We start from the raw sequence: 22,075 nt of genomic DNA on the forward strand, positions 1-22,075 counted from the left end.
GCCACGTTTTGTCATCATTAACAATACCCTAGGCAATATAAACATCCCCACAATGTCATTGGCTTATCTCAAAAGTTGATTGAGGAGCAGCCCACTTTGCCTGTGAAAGAAGGGGCCTCGTTTAAACAAGCTAATGGTTTAAGCCAATCGCTAATGGCGTGGGGGTGGGGTGGCGATCAAAAGCCCATTCCTATATTCTACATGTATTTATGCTTATATGTATGTTTATATGTGCATTGGCAGCCTGAATTCTCCAACCCATAGTTGCAGCTCTGTGAGGGCAAGTCTTAAACATTAAAGGGTTAACAATATTTGCAAAGAAAAGGTCAAAGCGCAAAATGTGTATCTGCAGAGTCATTATAAATGCAGTGAAAAGTTGTGCATTGCAGTCCTTTGATCTCAACTGGAAGCTCAGTTAAAAGAGCACAAATTTAACATCAAATTAATCTATACTACTATTATAAAGGAAGAACTTTGAACCTTTGAGGCGGGTAAACTCGGGAACCACAGTGCCAATCCTCACACCCGATACATCGTTGTAATCGTCAGGGTGTACAGATGGACATAGGCTATATAAACTTAATAAATATGCGTTATTTAAAAAATGTACTTAAAAAAAAAGTAGTCCCTTGGAAGAAGCGCCAGCCGCGACGTGCGTGCTGACGTGAGGAGCGCGGGGAGGACCGGCGTCCAGGAACGCGAGGAGGACCGGCGGACCTGGTGCGGGGATGTAATGGCTGGATTTTCTGAGTAGGTGGGATCAGCCCCCAGGGGCCCCTCCAACCCAGCCAGAACGTAATCACCTTCCCTCCTCAGGACCACCTATCCAGGCACCTGGTACCTACCTGAGGATGGGGAACTCGCAATATACAAGCTCATATTATCAAAAACACCACTAAATCTATAGGGATACTAAGAATACTCACTGATTACTAGGGATATCCATACCCTACACCACACTTATTTACATCAGTTGGTCTCGCGGCCACTCAGACCCAGACCGGTCTACCCTAGGGCAGATATTGCGCACAATCCGGTGCGACTACACATGGGCCTGCAGAACCCAATGCTCCCGTTTCCAAACGCTCAACAATCCTGTCGAACTCCACGTCAGTATCCCCCCTGGCGCTCTCACTTATTCAAGCCACAATCTAGTGGGTATCCACACTGGTTCGACCCCCCAGTGCTCTCATTAACGCCGCATATCAACGACGACCACATTCCTATGAACACCTATACATATATATATATATATTGGGAAGTCTCTTCACTAAGGGTCTGCTACTACAATATTAGAAGTTAGCCAATTAATATCGTGTGCTCCCTATTCTTGGCATCAAAGGTCCACTCACTCCCTATTTATGTGATCACCACTTACCTGATTGGGATTACTCATCCATTCACATACCTAGTACTCACCTAGGAGATACATTTACCTTCAGTGAACAAGAATACAAGGGGACACGTGCCAGTTTGCTACAAACTGGGGGTTGTTTTATTATAACAATATAGATACATACACAGATCTGACAAAGACTATAGGTAGAACACTCCGCTGAAAGAGAAAAGATTAGCAATGCAAAAGCCCAGAGAATAAAGATAAGATTAAGATGCAAGTGTAAAGTAAATTAATATAACAGGAACGCCTTCACCTTATTAGTGTGTAGTCTTGTTCTAGCTGTCATCTGGGTTCCTCTCTCGTCTGTGCCTTGGCTCATCTCAGACTCTCTCTCTCTCTCCTGCACTCTTGGGTACACCTCTGCGCTGATCACTCTGTCTCTGGACTTCTCTCCCCCACACGAACTGTCTCTCCACCTTCCGTCTTCAATCTTAATGGTTCCTGCCGCTCTGATCACCGTTCATTCCACTAGCTTATTCACTCTGTCTCTGCGCCAATGTCCAATTTAGTCCACGATCTCTCCTCTATCTCTTCTAAAAGGCATTACTTCAGACTCCAGCTATTCACACCTCCTCCTGATAAGCACTGCTTCTGACTGCTTCCTTCAGTTCCAGCTCACTCTTCAACTCAGCTCTTCTCCAGCTTGAACCCTCTCTCTCTCTCTGCCAACTCCACTCCACTGCTCTCCACTCCTCCACCTTAACACGACTCTCTGGCTGACTGACTCTCTCCTCGACTCACTCTCTGCTCCACTCTCTCCTCGACTCTCTGGCACCGCCACCTTCACTCGACTGACTGACTCCGCCTCTGCACTTCACAAATATAGAATGCTGTTTCCTCATGGAAAGTTCCAGCCATCAGCCCGCCGCCTACCAGGTCTCTGCATCACCTCGCATCAAGGACACACACCCAGCCGGCCGGCCTTTTGTTGTGTCTTCTACACAGAGAATAATACAGCCTACCGATAAGGGCTGGCCCAGACCGGTTCTCTCCAAGTGAAAAACAGCCTTAACTATAAACATTGCCTTTACCCTAAAAAGCCTCTCTGCTTCCATCAAGATGGAGTCTCTCTAGCTCTAGGCCTGTAGGCCTGAAAAGGGGTGAAATGCTCCTTAGCTCTGTCCGAATACCTACATAAACCATACCAATATGTCTAATATGTCAAAGCCAATAGGCAATAGACAGGTTAAAGTCAAGAATAAAGGCATATTAAGCAGCTATCCTCTTCTAGGTCTGGAAAAAGGGCTTAAGAGGGCCAACACAGGCTAAGAATACCTATACTAGATGCGAGCAAGATTAATGATCTATATCACTTCTAAATAAAGCCAAAAACTCTGCCATTACATTCCACCCTTAGATCCTTATCTTGCGAGCATCTTATAAACAACAACAACCATCTAAACAAACATCAACATAATCTATCCAACATAGGCTAAAAATACCTATCCTAGATGTGAGCAAGATTAAGATCTATATCACTGCTAAATATCTCTGCCATCCACCCTTAGATCCTTATCTTGCGAACATTTTATAAACAATAACATCTAGATAAACAAACATCAACACAATCTATCAACAAATCAAAACCTAAAAAACTCCCTAAAAACAATGACAACTTAAGGAAATTCCACCTGAAACTCAATTGTAGGCAATAGAAACCTAAAAACAAATCAAAGCACCCTTGACCTGAATGCTGAAACATATCTGAGATTGGATCTGATAACAACAGAAACTAACCAAAGCATCCTCAAACTAAATGTGCCTCAACTACTAATGATAACTGGTGAAATCTAGTGATGTAGGGACTTATGTGTTGAATTAAAACAGCAAGGGGCCTAAATGGGGCCTACTTCGGACAACTTAAGGCTAAATGTATTTCAACTCCTAATGAGAAAATAAGAAAGGGCCTAAATGAGCCCTACCAACTATAGGCAACTTAAGCTAATGATGACTCATGAAATCTATTGGCGTAGGGGCTTGTTTGTGGGATGAAAATAACAATAGGCCTAAATGAGGCCTACCTGCTGACATTTGTCAATTTAAAGTGAAATCTGAGAAATAAACATGACAAACCGTGTCAAGGTTTGGGCAAACATTAATACATAATCACACTAAAAGACACACCACCCAGAACAATCCAAATTTTAAGGTAACCACCCTTTGATCAATCAAGGTGAAAATGCAAGAACAGTAAAAAACTAAAAAAAACTACAACCCCAGTTGTAACATCAAGCTTAAATCACACAGTGGAGCACATGTGTGCGCCGCCATTCAAAAAAGTCCTTCATTGGCAAAAACTGTTTTGAAGAAAACAGAAAAACTATAATAGGTGACATAATTTGTTTTTTCTTTAAAAAGTGGGGCCTGCTTGTACAAGGGATTATGGATCAAGTCCTTTTATAATCCTGTAACAAATAAAACATGTTTGGGTTTCATTTCTTTTTAAAAGTGGGGCCTGCTTGTCCAAGGGATTATGCATCAAAATACATGTATAATACTGTCCCAAATAAAACATATTTGTATTATATATTTTTTTTTAAAAAGTGGGGCCTGCTCGTAGAGATGTTGACAAAAAGGACGCAGGCCAAGGTATTAAATAAGTTAGTCCAAATTCTTCAGTGTAGGCCACCACCCTGCATCTTCGGTATCCAGACACTTCCTCCAATGCGGCCATCCATCACCCTTCCGGTCTGGTCTGGGCTGGTCTGGTCTGATTCCATCATCCAAAAACAATAAACTAAAATAAGAACATGAAAGTAAAAAGCTAAAATAATAAAAGGAAGTGGAAAGGGGGACGGGCCCACACAGAACCACAACCACAGCCATCCTAAAAACAAGAGAACAAGTATCATTATTCTTGCAAAAATAAAATTTTCCATTTAAAAAGCACCCCGGGTGCCTTTCAATATTGGGGAAAAAAAACTCAATTAATTAAAAACATATTTCTAAAGTCAAGACATAATTAAAATCATATATGTATTATTATTAGTTTGGGCAAGATCTAATTGTTTACATGCACAGCCAGAAGGGCCTATTTCATACACTAATCCTTCATGGGACAGCCCCTCCCTTCAGAGCAGGAGCCATGCTACAGTGTGACGCTACTTTGGACTACCGCCAAGTGATGAGCCACTCAGCCTCAGCAGGGCACTGCAAGCCTCCCATTTCCCTGATCAGAGAAGCCCGCCCAGACCCATCATGACTAACTAACTCCAAGGGAAGAGCCAGGTCACCCCGCCCTTAAATAAACAAGCCGTTCGCGGAAGAAAATTGAACTGTAGCCAATCATAACAAACTGGGACGTGATCGAAACTAGCAGAATGAAGGGAAGAAACTCGTCTGCACAGACCAGCTGGCCTGCCAAGGTCGAAAAACAAATTCCTTTTGCCTGTTCTCATGGCCTGATTCTCAAACTAACGGAAGCTAATATTAAAAAAAAAATTCTGTTACAGTGTACTGCCAATTAAAAGCTGCAATTTCTAAAAAGACTTTTGTCTGACTAATTCAGCTAAAGGCAAGACACTTAAAATATGGGCACTTATTTAGAAAGGGGCAACTCAGTTTTGCACACAAAATTATACATTCTGCATTTGGGATAACATTTTACATTACAGTGTAATTTAATATGCAGGCCATTCAAGCCAGCGCAATAAAAGGGCCACATTCACACACAGAGAAACAACTAATTATTTTCTAACTGAGTTGGTTCACATAATAAAAAAGGTTTTACTGACACATTTATAAAAGCATACATTTTAATTTACATTTGGGAAAATAATAATGTCACATTTTAACATTTTTTCTTCAAAGGCACATGGTTGCATTCCACTAATTAAAAGCACATGTTACCATGCACAGTCGGGCAAGATTTATTAGTCTCAAACCAACACATTCCTGTCTAGATGGAAACCCCCAAAGAAATAATTAATGAAAACAGCCCGTAGCATGCATTCTAACGGGCCATCTTTTTAACATTTCACTCATTTTAAAAGAACACAGCTCTCTCCGTAATCCACTGGTTGATTTATAACCACATCAGTTCCAAGGCAAACCCACACAAATTCGTAGACGCATTTCAAAAAGAATGTGAAATGAACAAAACCCTTTGCAAAGCACAAGATGTTACCTTCCCGTCAAGAGGTTGACAAAGCACATAGGCAGACCAAGGAACCAAAAAAAGTCAAAATCAAACCATCAAATAATCCACTGACTTTTATAGTCAGGTCAGATAACCATGCATGTTGACAGCATGTAAAAAATAAAGACTGCCATCTCAACTCAAGATATTAACCCTTTGGCAGCTCAAGCACAATCATTTCTTCACGTTCACAGCTAACACGTACACATATTTTCAAAAACGTTATCCCCAAGCACCCGAGAGTGATCCAGCTCTCTCCTGCCAAACGTAATGAGAACATGCCCTGTCCAAGCCATGACCACATGGCGCTATTCACAAGCCATATTTACAAGACAAGCCTTTCACAAACAACATTTCCAAGGCGCAATGCACAAGGAACACAGCAGGTTAACATAAGAACATGCACCTCACAAGCCACAGTAAAATGGCGCTATTCACAAGTCATATTTACAAGACAATAAACAAACTCAAAAAACGACACGCTTTTCACAAAGAATATATCCAAAGCACCATTCACAAGCAACACAGCAGATCAACATGAGAACATGCACCTCACAAGGCACAATAAAATGACGCTATTCACAAGTCATATTTACAAGGAGCTATATTCAAAAAACTCCACAGATCATATTAAAATGAACACATTTCACATTGCACAGCATAAGCAGATGCAGCAAGCAATTTAATGGGCAATTTAAAAGCACTTTTTACACACATTTATACAATTGGACCATCACAAAGATGTAACTGGCTTCCTCATGTAATGCCATCCTTCAACTCTGACAGTTTAAACACCAAGATGAAAACCATTCCTTCCACCCTGAATAAGCCAAATGCCATGATGTAATGCAATCTCCTCACGCTGCAACTGTTCAAGCCTATAGGTCTAACAGGCTACATAAACTGCAACATTACGCCAAATGGAACCAGCGTTCAGGGCACTCCCTCAGAACACATTGGAAACTCTCTAAGCACATGGCCAGGACACACAGGATAGGTAAACCGTTTGACTACGCCAGATGTTATGGCGTTCATGGCACTCACTCACAACACATGGGAACCTCTCTAAGCACATGGCCAGGCACACAGGCTTCGTAATCCGTCCGACTACGCCAAATGTAATGGCTGGATTTTCTGAGTAGGTGGGATCAGCCCCCAGGGGCCCCTCCAACCCAGCCAGAACGTAATCACCTTCCCTCCTCAGGACCACCTATCCAGGCACCTGGTACCTACCTGAGGATGGGGAACTCGCAATATACAAGCTCATATTATCAAAAACACCACTAAATCTATAGGGATACTAAGAATACTCACTGATTACTAGGGATATCCATACCCTACACCACACTTATTTACATCAGTTGGTCTCGCGGCCACTCAGACCCAGACCGGTCTACCCTAGGGCAGATATTGCGCACAATCCGGTGCGACTACACATGGGCCTGCAGAACCCAATGCTCCCGTTTCCAAACGCTCAACAATCCTGTCGAACTCCACGTCAGTATCCCCCCTGGCGCTCTCACTTATTCAAGCCACAATCTAGTGGGTATCCACACTGGTTCGACCCCCCAGTGCTCTCATTAACGCCGCATATCAACGACGACCACATTCCTATGAACACCTATACATATATATATATATATTGGGAAGTCTCTTCACTAAGGGTCTGCTACTACAATATTAGAAGTTAGCCAATTAATATCGTGTGCTCCCTATTCTTGGCATCAAAGGTCCACTCACTCCCTATTTATGTGATCACCACTTACCTGATTGGGATTACTCATCCATTCACATACCTAGTACTCACCTAGGAGATACATTTACCTTCAGTGAACAAGAATACAAGGGGACACGTGCCAGTTTGCTACAAACTGGGGGTTGTTTTATTATAACAATATAGATACATACACAGATCTGACAAAGACTATAGGTAGAACACTCCGCTGAAAGAGAAAAGATTAGCAATGCAAAAGCCCAGAGAATAAAGATAAGATTAAGATGCAAGTGTAAAGTAAATTAATATAACAGGAACGCCTTCACCTTATTAGTGTGTAGTCTTGTTCTAGCTGTCATCTGGGTTCCTCTCTCGTCTGTGCCTTGGCTCATCTCAGACTCTCTCTCTCTCTCCTGCACTCTTGGGTACACCTCTGCGCTGATCACTCTGTCTCTGGACTTCTCTCCCCCACACGAACTGTCTCTCCACCTTCTGTCTTCAATCTTAATGGTTCCTGCCGCTCTGATCACCGTTCATTCCACTAGCTTATTCACTCTGTCTCTGCGCCAATGTCCAATTTAGTCCACGATCTCTCCTCTATCTCTTCTAAAAGGCATTACTTCAGACTCCAGCTATTCACACCTCCTCCTGATAAGCACTGCTTCTGACTGCTTCCTTCAGTTCCAGCTCACTCTTCAACTCAGCTCTTCTCCAGCTTGAACCCTCTCTCTCTCTGCCAACTCCACTCCACTGCTCTCCACTCCTCCACCTTAACACGACTCTCTGGCTGACTGACTCTCTCCTCGACTCACTCTCTGCTCCACTCTCTCCTCGACTCTCTGGCACCGCCACCTTCACTCGACTGACTGACTCCGCCTCTGCACTTCACAAATATAGAATGCTGTTTCCTCATGGAAAGTTCCAGCCATCAGCCCGCCGCCTACCAGGTCTCTGCATCACCTCGCATCAAGGACACACACCCAGCCGGCCGGCCTTTTGTTGTGTCTTCTACACAGAGAATAATACAGCCTACCGATAAGGGCTGGCCCAGACCGGTTCTCTCCAAGTGAAAAACAGCCTTAACTATAAACATTGCCTTTACCCTAAAAAGCCTCTCTGCTTCCATCAAGATGGAGTCTCTCGAGCTCTAGGCCTGTAGGCCTGAAAAGGGGTGAAATGCTCCTTAGCTCTGTCCGAATACCTACATAAACCATACCAATATGTCTAATATGTCAAAGCCAATAGGCAATAGACAGGTTAAAGTCAAGAATAAAGGCATATTAAGCAGCTATCCTCTTCTAGGTCTGGAAAAAGGGCTTAAAAGGGCCAACACAGGCTAAGAATACCTATACTAGATGCGAGCAAGATTAATGATCTATATCACTTCTAAATAAAGCCAAAAACTCTGCCATTACAGGGGAGGAGCGGCGTACTGGCGGTGAGGAGCGGCGGACAGGCGGTGAGGAGCAGCAGACAGGCGGGGAGGAGCGGCGGACAGGCGGGGAGGAGCGGTGAGCGGCGGATGAGGTAGGTTATTTATTTATTTAGTTAGGAGCGGTGAGCGGTGGAAAAATAAAGCAAAAATGACAATCGTGAGCAAAAGGAAGCAAACGGGGCATTACAAAAGTGAGCCAAACGGTGCATTACAGGAGGAAAAAGTTACATGTGCAGGTTACAAAAGCGTACATCGTGAGCAATAGGAAGCAAACAGAGCATTACAAAAGTAAGCCAAAAGGTGCATTACAGAAGGAAAAAGTTACGTGTGCAGGTTACAAAAGCGTAGAAAGTAAACATAGAGGTATAGGAGGAAAAAGTGACGTGTGCAGGTAGCAAGAGGAAGCAAATGGAGCATTACAAAAGTGAGCCAAACGGTGCATTACAGGAGGAAAAAGTTGCGTGTGCAGGTTACAAAAGCGTAGAAAGTAAACATAGAGGTATACGAGTAAAAAGTGACGTGTGCAGGTAGCAAGAGGAAGCAAATGGAGCATTACAAAAGTGAGCCAAACGGTGCATTACAGGAGGAAAAAGTTACGTGTGCTGGTTACAAAAGCATAGAAAGTAAACATAGAGGTATAGGAGGAAAAGTGACGTGTGCAGGTTACAAAAGCGTACAAAGTAAACATAGAGGTATAATACTGCAATATATGGAGGATGGCTCCGGGGGACCCACGGACAACGTCGGGCGGGCGGGGGCCCTGAAGCCTAATTGCTCCCGGACAACGTCGGGACGGGCTGCTAGTTTGGAATAAAATTACATCTAGAGGAAAATGATATGTTTGGGTTAAGGTCCAGACACGTTTGATAAACATGTCCTTAAATAATGTTACCAGTGAAGTTGGATGCTTCTTTATGTTCTACCATCTAGGTGGCCATTTCAGGCCATTTACGACTGGTAACGGCCGATTTTGGCCGTTACCGATCGGTAAATGGGTGACAGGTATGTAGGGGGCATTTTTTTATCGATTCGTTAAAATTACCGAATCGGTAATTTTACCGATTCGGTAAAATAAAAATTCGGTAAATTTACCGAATCTGAGGCACCCAGATGTAGGTGGGACTCTTCTGAGTCCCAGAGGCCTTATTGAATCCAATTTGATGGTAAAATACCGATTCCGGTGTGCATGCACATCTGTGCATGCACACCTATGCCATGTGACAGGCAGATCTGCCCTTAGGGCATGTATGCCTGCCACATGGCTCCCGAGCCTGTTTTGGGGGTGCCAGAGGGTATCAAAGTGACACCCCCTGCACCCTTGTGAAAATCGGTATTTACCGAATCGGTGCATGCACACCTGAAATCGATATTTTACCATCAAAATGGATTTGATGGTAAAATAACGATTCCTTAAGGCTCCTGGGACTCTGAATAGTCCCACCTACATATGGGTGGCTCCGAATCGGTAAAGTTACCGATTCGGTATTTTACAGATTCTGTAACTTTACCGAATCGGTAAAGTTACCGATTCTGTAAAATTGAGCACCTACATGTCAAATCATGTATGCCGGTCGGTAATGGCCGAAAATACCGATTTTCGGCCGTTTCCGACCGACCTACATCTGGCCCTAAGTCTCACTACCTCATGTCAACACTCTCTCCTGTCGTATTTTGACGATGGCTGGGTTAGCGCTTAGCTTTGCTACACGTTTCTCGCTTAAATTGGCTATACATAGAAACGCCATTTTATATGTAGCGGCGGCCATTTTAGATCATGAGCGGCCTCGTGGCCAGCGTGCCCTTTAGTCCTTTGTCCGTTCCACTGACCACTCGAGTCTGACCAGTCACTCCTTAGGAATGTGCCGCAAACTGACCAGTGGGTTTGAAACCCTCCAATGAGCTGGCAGTATTCCAAAACATGCCCTTATATGTACATAATGTTCTGTAACTTTGTGCCGCGTGTTCGTTTTATTACCTGTAGAATTGTATAAAAGAGGGGGTCACACCGATGTTCGGTGTGATACCTCTTGCATTACCAAAGGGTGCTGTATGAGTGTACCACCACCCCATGGGGTCTTAATAAACTTGTTCTTTGACTTTTACAGTTTCCGTGCCAACAGTTCTTCCAATGTATGTGGGTTATCTTCGGAGCATGTAGGCCTTGGGAACCCGATACAACAAATTGGCGACCACGAAGGGACTCATCGGCGACTCGGATGCCCGAAGGAGAGGTCGTGACGAAGGTTTGGACACTCGCCATGGACGCGCGCTGCCACTAAGTGACCCGAGTCTTGGCTCCCACTGTGTTTTTTCCTTTCCTTCCGATCTGACCTTCCAGGTGGCGCCGGTCTCCGACTGAGTTTCGATCGTCTGTGTTGCTGGATAAAGTGCCGTTTGGCTGATTCGATTAAAAGACCTTGGCAGTTGGAATCTGGACCTTTGAGACTTTGGGTAAGATTTGTGATCGGTAAGGTAGTCTGCGGTTGCTTACTGGAGTTCTATGATTTGTGATCGGTGAGGTAGTCCTCGGACGCTTGCCGAAATTTTGTGACCTATGACTTTGATTTGAGTTAGCTAACATTTGTGAACTTGTGAATTTGTGAACTTTGAATCTATATGTGTAGTGCACTTCACATAGGCAGGCATGTAGAGATGTTTCTCTAACTTTGTTTTTTTTTCCTCTGAGCGGCACATTTGTGTGAAGTACTGTAAGTGCCATTTTATACGGTGTCACGCTTTCGTGATACTCTTTGAACATGCCTGTTTTTAGCACGCTCCGAGGGATGTGCTGTCTTGGAAATGGTACCACAATTAGGTTAGCGGAATCACAGCCGGCTCCCCCAGAGGGAACACCAAATCGCGAAATGTACATTAAACATGGCCTTCCCCCTATAATGTACAGTAAACTCTGGCACAAGTATACCAAGTCGGATCCTGAATTGCAATGGCCGCTACATGGGTCGTTCGATTTGCAAAAAGTACAGTTTGTGGAGCAATGTCTGTTTCAACGCAGGTCTAGACAAAACATGTTTGATTGTGTGCGAATGTGGGAGAAAGCGGTGCGTGAGCGAATGAAACGTGAAGTTGCCTTGGCGGACAAAGAGCAGCGCAAGGCTGCTCGGGATAAGGCTTTACAGCTTGAGGAAAAAGAGGCTCAGGAGAAAAGAGAGAGGGAGGAACGGGAACGTAAATTGCAAACGACGGGTCAATTCCCTATTCGTCGACCGCTTTATCCTGTCCTTAATAATGAAATTGATGATTTTTCATTGCTAGATCGGTCACCGCCTCCGTATGTTTCGCCGACGGCTCCAGCTGAAGATTCGGGTGATGATGGGCAGGATAAGTCGGAAAAGAAGGATATAACTGCTCTCAGGTTTACTGCGGAGAGGTCCGCGCAGTTACGTAGTTGGGCTCGTAAAGTGAATAAGAATTGTGTTTCTCAGGCTGAGGTGGTTGCGGAGAGGAGTAGGTGGACGGATCATGAATTACTGTATTTTCAGTCTAATTTGGCGGATGAAGTTGTTGCCGCGTATCGTCAACTTTCAGATACGTTTGAACCTAAAGCTGTGTCAGTATGTCGTGAGAATTTGGATAAAGGTGTATTTGATCTTGCAGATGTTGATGACCTTTTCAAGCAACTGCTCCAGCTGCGAGATGAAACAACCAGATTGCGGGAGGAGCGGAAAAAGAAGCAAAAGGAGTCCGAGTCGGAGAATAGCGAGCAGATTAAGGAGTGTTCTCTCCGGGGTTCAGATAAGAATTCTGCAATGCATGTTATGCCTATGCATGAAGCTGCGCCTTTGTATGTTCCACCGAAAGGGGAAGGTACAGATGATGATAGAAGGTCGAAAGATGCGAAGGGGTATTTTGTATATAATTGGGTGTATACGCCTTGGAATAGAGCAGATGTTATGGCACTGAAAAATTCTTTACCTGATCTTCGTAAGAATCCGGCAGCATTCTACGAGGGGGTGGAAGGGGCTATTTCATCTTGTGTGATGACTCTGGTTGATATAGATTTGTTCTTTGGGTTAATACTTCCGCCTGATATGTGGAGACAAATTCGTAAGAATAATGATGAAACAGTGCTAGGGGGTACATGGAAAGAGATTAATGAAGCTGATTTAGAAAGGAAACCAGCATGCAAACCTTGTCAGTTGATTTTAGACCTTACAGCGGCTATTTTGACTAAATTAAAAACGCTCGTTCCTTCTAAAAAGATCGATTGGACTATGTTAGCTTCGTGCAAACAAAAGCCTGATGAAACGGTTTCAGATTTCTTTACACGCTTCGAGGAGGCATTCCATGATTATAGTGGTCAATCATTAACCGACGATACAGGTCGGCATTTGTTTGTAGATAAGTATGTGACTAATCTCCTACCGGAGATTCCAAAACGATTGAAAACGAGTGAAAGTTCCTGGGCCACGGCGACCCCTGCGTCTTTGTTAACGATGGCTCAGTATTATGAGCGACAGGAGATAGAGGCTAAAGAAAGTGTTGATAAGAAAGCGAAAGAATTGAAGACGAAGGTGATGTTGGCACAGGTCCGTGGGACTCAGTATAGAGGGAGTGATAGAGGAAGACGAGGTGGAGGTACTACGTCGTATGGTCGTACGGATATAGCGGAGGATCAGTGTGCCTACTGTAAGGAGTTTGGGCATTGGGCTGATGATTGTCCGGTACTTCGTGAGCAGCGTAGTCAGCGTGGTCGAGGAGGTGGTAGGTCGAGAGGAGGTTATACGGGAGCAAGAGGTGGCGGAAGTGATCGTGGAAGGATTGAGGGCAGGGGCCGTGGCCAGGATGAACGAAATACTTTTGATAGACGAAACCAATATCAGATATCGGAAAGCGAGAATGTGGAACACCAGGATTATGTACATGCATAGGACTGCGTAGGATGGGGTGCGGAACCAATTGAAGTGCCTGTAGATCAGGAGGGTCCATATGTAACAGCGGGTATTTTGGGTTCTACTGATCAATTCCTAGTTGACACCGGAGCTACCCTTAGCGCTTTGTCTAAAACGTTGGTTCCGAGGGCTCCCCTGTCTGGCGAAATGATTACATGTGTAGGGTTTGATGGCACACCCTCCCCTAGCCCATTGTCAAAACCCCTAGCGCTTTGTCTCGACAAATTTTTTAGTTTTGGCCAAATTTTGTTATCGCCTTACACCCCAGATAATATCCTGGGCATTGATTTGCTTAAATATTTTCGAGCAACGATACGGTGCGCTCCGGAGGGAGTGCGTGTCATTCTCAATGACAATTATCCTGACCCAAATAGGTTTTATACTATACAAGATATTTCAGCTTTGGCCTCTCTCCCGCACACGTTATGGGCGACCTCAGACACGGATGTGGGAGAGATGCGTATTCCACCTATTCACATTACTGTTAGGGAAGGGGCTTCTCTGCCACGTGTGCCACAGTACAAGATTTCGAAGGAAGGAGAAATTGCCCTGACACATATTGTCCAAGATCTGATTGCGGCTGGGGTGGTAGAAGAGGTTTCTTACAATGTTTGTAATAGTCCTATTCTGCCGATTCTGAAGAGAGATACTGACGACAAAATTTATCGGTTTATTATCAACAAAATTGTCGTTCCCCAATACTCGGTGGTGTCCGATATTACAACCTTGCTTACGATGGTACCACCAACGGCTACGACTTTTAGTGTAATTGATTTGAAGAATGCTTTCTTTTCTATTCCTGTCCATCCCGATAGCAGATACCTGTTTGGCTTTACGTTAAATAATAAATCGTATAGATTTTGTCGTGTTCCTCAAGGGTACACTGAGAGCCCGAGTATCTACAGCCAGGCTTTGAAAAGACAGCTTGACTCTTTTGTGTTGCAGTCGGGGGTTGTCCTTATCCAATATGTGGATGACCTCCTGCTTGCCGCTGATTCTTATGCACAATGTGAAGAAAGTACGATTGCGCTGCTTTCTTTTCTGGCACAGAATAATCATAAAGTTTCCAAGAAAAAGCTTCAATATTGTAGACCCAAGGTGACCTACCTCGGTCATCTTTTGTCTAAGGAGGGGCGTGCATTGACATCAGATCGAATTCAGGCAATTTTAGACACACCAGTCCCCCGCACACAGAGAGATGTACGTGCCTTCATAGGGTTGACGTCCTTTTGTAGACAATGGATCATGGGTTTTTCACACATTATAAAGCCCTTGCTAGCGTTACTGTCCAAAGCTACACCAATGCCCCTTGAATGGACAGATGAATGTCAGAATGCTTTTGAACAGTTGAGACAGGCCCTTTGTTCTGCACCCGTGTTAGGCACACCAGACTACACGAAACTTTTTACATTGTACGTGCACGAGAATGATGGGTGCGCGTTGTCAGTGTTAGTGCAAGTACACAGGGACAAGCAGAGACCATGTGCGTATTTCTCTGCCATTCTTGATCCTGTAGCACGAGGATTGCCTGGGTGTTTCCGAGCGGTAGCAGCAACAGCAGTAACCATACGGCAGAGTGAGGGAATAGTGTTATCACATAAACTGTTGGTGTTAGTTCCTCACGCAGTAGATGCCTTGCTAAACCAAACGAAAACCCAATATCTCACGAGTGCACGTTTAACAGGATATGAGCTTACACTGTTGGCGCCACATATTACACTGAAAAGATGTGCTACTTTGAACCATGCCACTTTATTGCCCTATCCGGCCGAGGAGGGTCAGGAAGAAAAACATCACGACTGTGTTTTCCTGACCGAGGAACAGACAAAGGGTCGTATCGACTTACAGGATATGCCACTTCCAGATGTGGATGGGGAACTGTGGGTCGATGGATCGTGTTTAAGGCTGCCAGATGGCACGACTTCCGCAGCTTATGCGATCACGACACTTAAGACAGTGGTGGAAACAGCTAGAATACCACAGAAATCGGCTCAGGCAGCAGAGCTGATAGCCTTAACAAGAGCCTGCGAATTGAGCGCTGGTTTATGTGTGAACATATACACAGACAGCCGGTATGCCTTCGGAGTAGCGCATGACTTTGGGCTACTCTGGAGAGAACGTGGGTTTCTGACTTCTCATGGAGAACACATTATGCACGGAGAACTAGTGCGTGATCTCCTAAATGCGTTGCTTTGTCCAAAGAAGGTAGCGATCATAAAATGTAGCGCCCACAAGAAGATCACTGATAAAGTGGGTCAGGGAAATGCCTTTGCGGATAGTATAGCAAGACAAACGGCTATGTTTCGAACTGACTCCCCCATGTACGTGACAAAGTCTCAAGCTGAACGATGGAATGATGCTAGAGCTGAGATATTAGATATTCAGAAATCAGCTACTGAAGCTGAACTTGCGGCATGGGCAGTAGATGGGGTGCTAGATGATGAAGGGTGTTGGAGAAGCAAAGACATGGAGAAATGGAAATTGCCTGCAGCTTACTTGCAGGTGATGGTCCAAATGGCACATGGGTTGGCACACGTGGGGGCCCTTGCAATCACTCGACTGTTGACACGAGTTTGGGAGCATCCCGAGATTGCCAATACTGCTAAGAGAGTAGTGCAGACCTGCCTGATATGCTTGCAGCACAACCCTGGAAAGGGGACCCATACTCCGAAAGGAGGGTTCGTTCCACCTTCTGCACCATTCGAGGTACTCCAAATGGATTATATCCAGCTTGAGCGCTGCAATAACCTGAAGTATGTTTTAGTGGTGGTATGTGCTTTTAGCAAATGGGTTGAGGCTTTCCCCACAAAAGACAATACTGCTTTGACAACAGCTAAGGTTTTGCTCAAGGAGTACGTCCCTCGATTTGGAATTTGCAAATATCTGTGGAGCGACAATGGGCCTCATTTTGTCGGGAAAATTGTGGAATATGTGTTGAAGGGGTTAGGGATTCAGCAGAAGTTTCATGCTGTGTTCCACCCTCAATCTGCAGGTCTTGTTGAGCGGTACAATGCCACGTTGAAATTAAAACTGGCCAAGATCGTGGCGTCCACGTCATTAAAATGGCCGGATGCCTTACCGCTAGCATTACTCTCCCTCAGATCAATACCCCATTCTCGAACGGGCCTCACACCATATGAAGTGGTGTTTGGAAGGCCGATGAATATCTGGGGGGTGCCTAAGCCACGATTGATACATGATGTGCCTTGTGTAATGATGAACGACTATTTGGCACGATTAACAAATGATTTGCTTTCTATTCATCAACAGGTTCGAGAAGCGCTCCCTGACAACTCTACTGGAGAGGGCCATGATCTTCGTCCTGGGGATTTTGTGATGATTCGGTCGTTTGAGAGGACGAATAGCTTGGAACCGAGGTGGCGTAGCCCTGAGCAAGTCCTCCTCGCTACTCGGACAGCTGTACGAGTGACCAACAGGAAGCGGTGGATACACTCAACCCACTGCCGTCGTGTCTCTCCTGATCTGGCAAATCCTGTTGTGTTGACCGATTATAAAGAGATTTTGGAAAAGGAAAAGGGCCCAGCTGTGACGTCGGCCGAAGTTGAGGGAGCCTTCCCGGACCACACTGCTTCTGGACGAGAGCGCTACAATCTACGGCCACGATAAAGAAGAGTTTCTTTTTGTGTTTTTATGACTGGTTGGTTACCGCTCCAGGTTTGTGAAACGGAAACCGGGAATTCCAAGGGGGGGAGGGTCAGTTCTGCCAGTGTAGCGACACCCGTCTTGGCCCGGAGAAGAAAACAACGGCTACCTCGGAGTTCAGCACCATATTTTTCTTTTTTTAGGTATACACGCATGTGTATTTGAGACTTTGTGACCAATTCGAACTATTTGAGACTCTGCAAGAACTTTTCTGAACTATGGCATCATCAGCATCACGAGATAAGCGACTCTTGGGTGCCATTCTCTTTGTTTTGACTATTGTGGTGATTGCTGTAATAGCCTGGGTAGTTGAACTTGTGGTACCTGCACGCGAACATTTGCTGCCGACTACCCCGGCCCCATCTGAACATTTTCATTTCACCCTGCCCTATCACGAAGAACGGCACCGACAGACTTATCTGAACAATAGCTTTATTCAGATCCTATATCATACGAACAATATGACAAATACCTCAAATTGCTGGGTGTGTGGGATGTTGCCTGGGCACCAGAAGAAAGGGGGTACTCCACTCATTCCTCTCCCGTTTTCGCATAATGGATCCTGCAATGCATTGTACACTCTCCTCTTTACTTTGAGATGGCCCACAAAAGGGGAGTGCTTTTCCGTTTGAATAAATTGTGTCACCATGACCGGGATGGGTATCCACAAGCTGAGGGTACTCGATTCGAATGGGAGGAATACCGTCCTGATAATGTGTCTGCTTCACGAATTTACAGCAATCAGCGAAGTATCAATGTATCGAATGCACATGTCATTAATGTTATTGCTACTAAAGCGGACCTATGTATACGCAATAAAGGTGTAATTTCTGTTGGGAAAAGTGAATGCAACACCACACTCACATTTGACAGTCCTAATGGTATATCGTTTGTGACATCCCGCAATACTTACTTCATCTGTGGAACGAAGGGTTATCATCAGCTTCCGTTGGGATGGTCAGGCACTTGCTACGTGTCTTTTGTATTACCTCCTGTATTCATTGCCCCACCAATGTATCACAATAACTACATTTTATATCATGACTTTGTTTTAAACCGTGCCAAACGCTCTGTTGTTTTGGATGATATAGATCAAACGGACACTACTTTGCAGCAGTATGTGGACTTTAATTTGGGTCTGTTTTCCTTCGTTGGGGCAGCTTTGAACAGTCGAAAGATCCGACGACTGACCCGTGTTGTTGAGGCTGTGGCTAATGATACTGCAATAGCACTTGGAAATATCACTGAAGAAGTACAGATTTCTAGAATTGTTGCGCTCCAGAACCGGATGGTTCTAGATGTAGTGTTAGCTGACCGTGGGGGGGCATGTAGAATTATCGGAAGTAGCTGCTGTGTCTATATACCTGACAATTCACCATCTGTATACGATGCTATCACGAAGCTACATAAGATAGCCGCTGAAATACATCCGGATAATGGTACTTGGACTCTGTCAGGATGGTTCTGGTCAATACTCACCACCTGGGGATGGAAACTGTTAACGATTCTATGTATCATTGTGGGGATTCTGTTCTTTGTATGCTTATGTATCCAATGTGGCCCAGCTTTATGTTCTATGTGCTTATCAGTCTGTGTACCATCGAGACGAGCTCTTGCTCATAACAAAATGATGCTTCATAAAGAAGTAACACAAATAATGTTAATTGATATAGAAGATGAACACCCTGACTATGTCCACTATGAGGTAGCTTCAGCTAAACGCTAAAAGGGTCGTCTGTCATATTTTGACGATGGCTGGGTTAGCGCTTAGCTTTGCTACACGTTTCTCGCTTAAATTGGCTATACATAGAAACGCCATTTTATATGTAGCGGCGGCCATTTTAGATCATGAGCGGCCTCGTGGCCAGCGTGCCCTTTAGTCCTTTGTCCGTTCCACTGACCACTCGAGTCTGCCCAGCAACAGGCTATTTTTAGTATTGGTCAAGCTCACACATGCGCAGTTCACACTGACCAGCCACTCCTTAGGAATGTGCCGCAAACTGACCAGTGGGTTTGAAACCCTCCAATGAGCTGGCAGTATTCCAAAACATGCCCTTATATGTACATAATGTTCTGTAACTTTGTGCCGCGTGTTCGTTTTATTACCTGTAGAATTGTATAAAAGAGGGGGTCACACCGATGTTCGGTGTGATACCTCTTGCATTACCGAAGGGTGCTGTATGAGTGTACCACCACCCCATGGGGTCTTAATAAACTTGTTCTTTGACTTTTACAGTTTCCGTGCCAACAGTTCTTCCAATGTATGTGGGTTATCTTCGGAGCATGTAGGCCTTGGGAACCCGATACAACACTCCCACCCCCTTCCTAGGTTTCGTCCACTGTCTTGTCTGTCGTGTTTGTTGATGTTTTTTACCCCACCCTTCTCTTTCCCTTCTCTTTCCATGTCGAGATCTTCCCCCCGTTGCCCCTGCCGTTTCTACCTTAATGGCACCCCGGTTCTCACTTACCAGTCTCTCAAATACACTTTCCTATACCTACGCTCTCTGCCTCTTTCTCACAATCTCCAAGGGATGGTTCAGTTGACTGAGAGATACAGCAGAGGGCTACTGTTTTTATGTGCTGTTTTATGAATTTTCGGTTGATATTCAATGTTTTTTTGCATATTGTTTGTTGTGCTTTTTATCTACGTATTGATTGATTTCTATGTATTTGACATTAACTCAGAAACCCGGGAGACAAAGCGGACCCCTAACAAGCCCACCTCTAAGGACTTTTTTCAGGTTTTTGTTCCTCTGGCTTTTGCCTTAGGACTGTTGTAGGTTTTCTGACAACTGATGTTGTATTACTGTTTTACATATTTTCATGAGCTGAGATGTGTATTTATAATGTTTTTAGGATACATTTTATTTTGCTCTGTGCACTTTTATGGCTAATCGAGCCAAATTCAACTTGATTGAGAGACTGAGAGATACAGTGATGATACACGCTGCCATCCTTTTGAAACTCTTTAATTGTCGCCATCCTTGGGGTCACAGGGCCTCATTTATAAGGCCGGCGTCACTCTTACGCCGCCGGTGCGTCACTTTTTGTGACGCACCAGCAGCGTAAAAAATGTGCCTTGTTGCACCATATTTACAAAGAGACGCATCTAGGTAGATGCGTCACTTTGTAAAGCCCTGCGCTACATTATACCTACACCAGTTATAATGTATGCAGGGAGGGCGTTCTGACGCAAGAAAGGGTCATAGAAGTGACTGCGCCACTTCTAGGACACAAATGCATCAATTTCTTAGACTGACGCAGGCCCTTGAAAGGACTCATTGCTGGAGTTGCGTCACTTTTGTGACACACTCCAGCAATGCGTCACTTTTGCGCCACACAGATACGTCAGAAATACTGACGTAGCTGTAATTCCTTGCGCCATGATGCATCATACTGTAAATATGATGCATCATTGGTGTCGGAAGGAGGGCGCAGTGAAAAGTGACGCATCGCTGTTTTCACGCAGAGATGCGTCACTTTTCATAAATGAGGCCCACAAACCTTATTTGATGGTTGTCACTTCATGAATTTGTGGACCACGATCCTTGCAGCTTTGACTCGAGCCATCCAACGTTTGTTTCTAAAACCAGTTGTTGGGTGCCTCATACTGTGATACAGTCATTCTCCGCCATTTTATCATACTGCCTGCATCATTTAAGAAGGTATTATTTAATGCAAAACTCTGAAGCTTTGAATTGAACAGCATTCATTGCTCCTCTAGACAAGGTGTCCTAAAGTATCCCAGTCCTGATGAGACCTCATAAACTTACTTCAGAGGTCGAAACATCATCGACTACAGAGCATTGAGATTTGGTCTCTGCACACCATTTACTCGTTTTAGCTGAGAACTTCTATAATCTGTCCCATCCCTCTCTATTATGGAAGCTCTAGTCCTTTGTTTTATTGTATACTAGCAGCCCGTCCCGACGTTGTCCGGGAGCAATTAGGCTTCAGGGCCCCCGCCCGCCCGACGTTGTCCGTGGGTCCCCCGGAGCCATCCTCCATATATTGCAGTATTATACCTCTATGTTTACTTTGTACGCTTTTGTAACCTGCACACGTCACTTTTCCTCCTATACCTCTATGTTTACTTTCTATGCCTTTGTAACCAGCACACGTAACTTTTTCCTCCTGTAATGCACCGTTTGGCTCACTTTTGTAATGCTCCATTTGCTTCCTCTTGCTACCTGCACACGTCACTTTTTACTCGTATACCTCTATGTTTACTTTCTATGCTTTTGTAACCTGCACACGCAACTTTTTCCTCCTGTAATGCACCGTTTGGCTCACTTTTGTAATGCTCCATTTGCTTCCTCTTGCTACCTGCACACGTCACTTTTTCCTCCTATACTCTATGTTTACTTTCTACGCTTTTGTAACCTGCACACGTAACTTTTTCCTTCTGTAATGCACCTTTTGGCTTACTTTTGTAATGCTCTGTTTGCTTCCTATTGCTCACGATGTACGCTTTTGTAACCTGCACATGTAACTTTTTCCTCATGTAATGCACCGTTTGGCTCACTTTTGTAATGCCCCGTTTGCTTCCTTTTGCTCACGATTGTCATTTTTGCTTTATTTTTCCACCGCTCACCGCTCCTAACTAAATAAATAAATAACCTACCTCATCCGCCGCTCACCGCTCCTCCCCGCCTGTCCGCCGCTCCTCCCCGCCTGTCTGCTGCTCCTCACCGCCTGTCCGCCGCTCCTCACCGCCAGTACGCCGCTCCTCCCCGCACCAGGTCCGCCGGTCCTCCTCGCGTTCCTGGACGCCGGTCCTCCCCGCGCTCCTCACGTCAGCACGCACGTCGCGGCC

The sequence above is a fragment of the Lissotriton vulgaris genome, chromosome 8 (genome assembly GCF_964263255.1).
Source record: "Lissotriton vulgaris chromosome 8, aLisVul1.2, whole genome shotgun sequence".
Classification (NCBI taxonomy): domain Eukaryota; kingdom Metazoa; phylum Chordata; class Amphibia; order Caudata; family Salamandridae; genus Lissotriton; species Lissotriton vulgaris.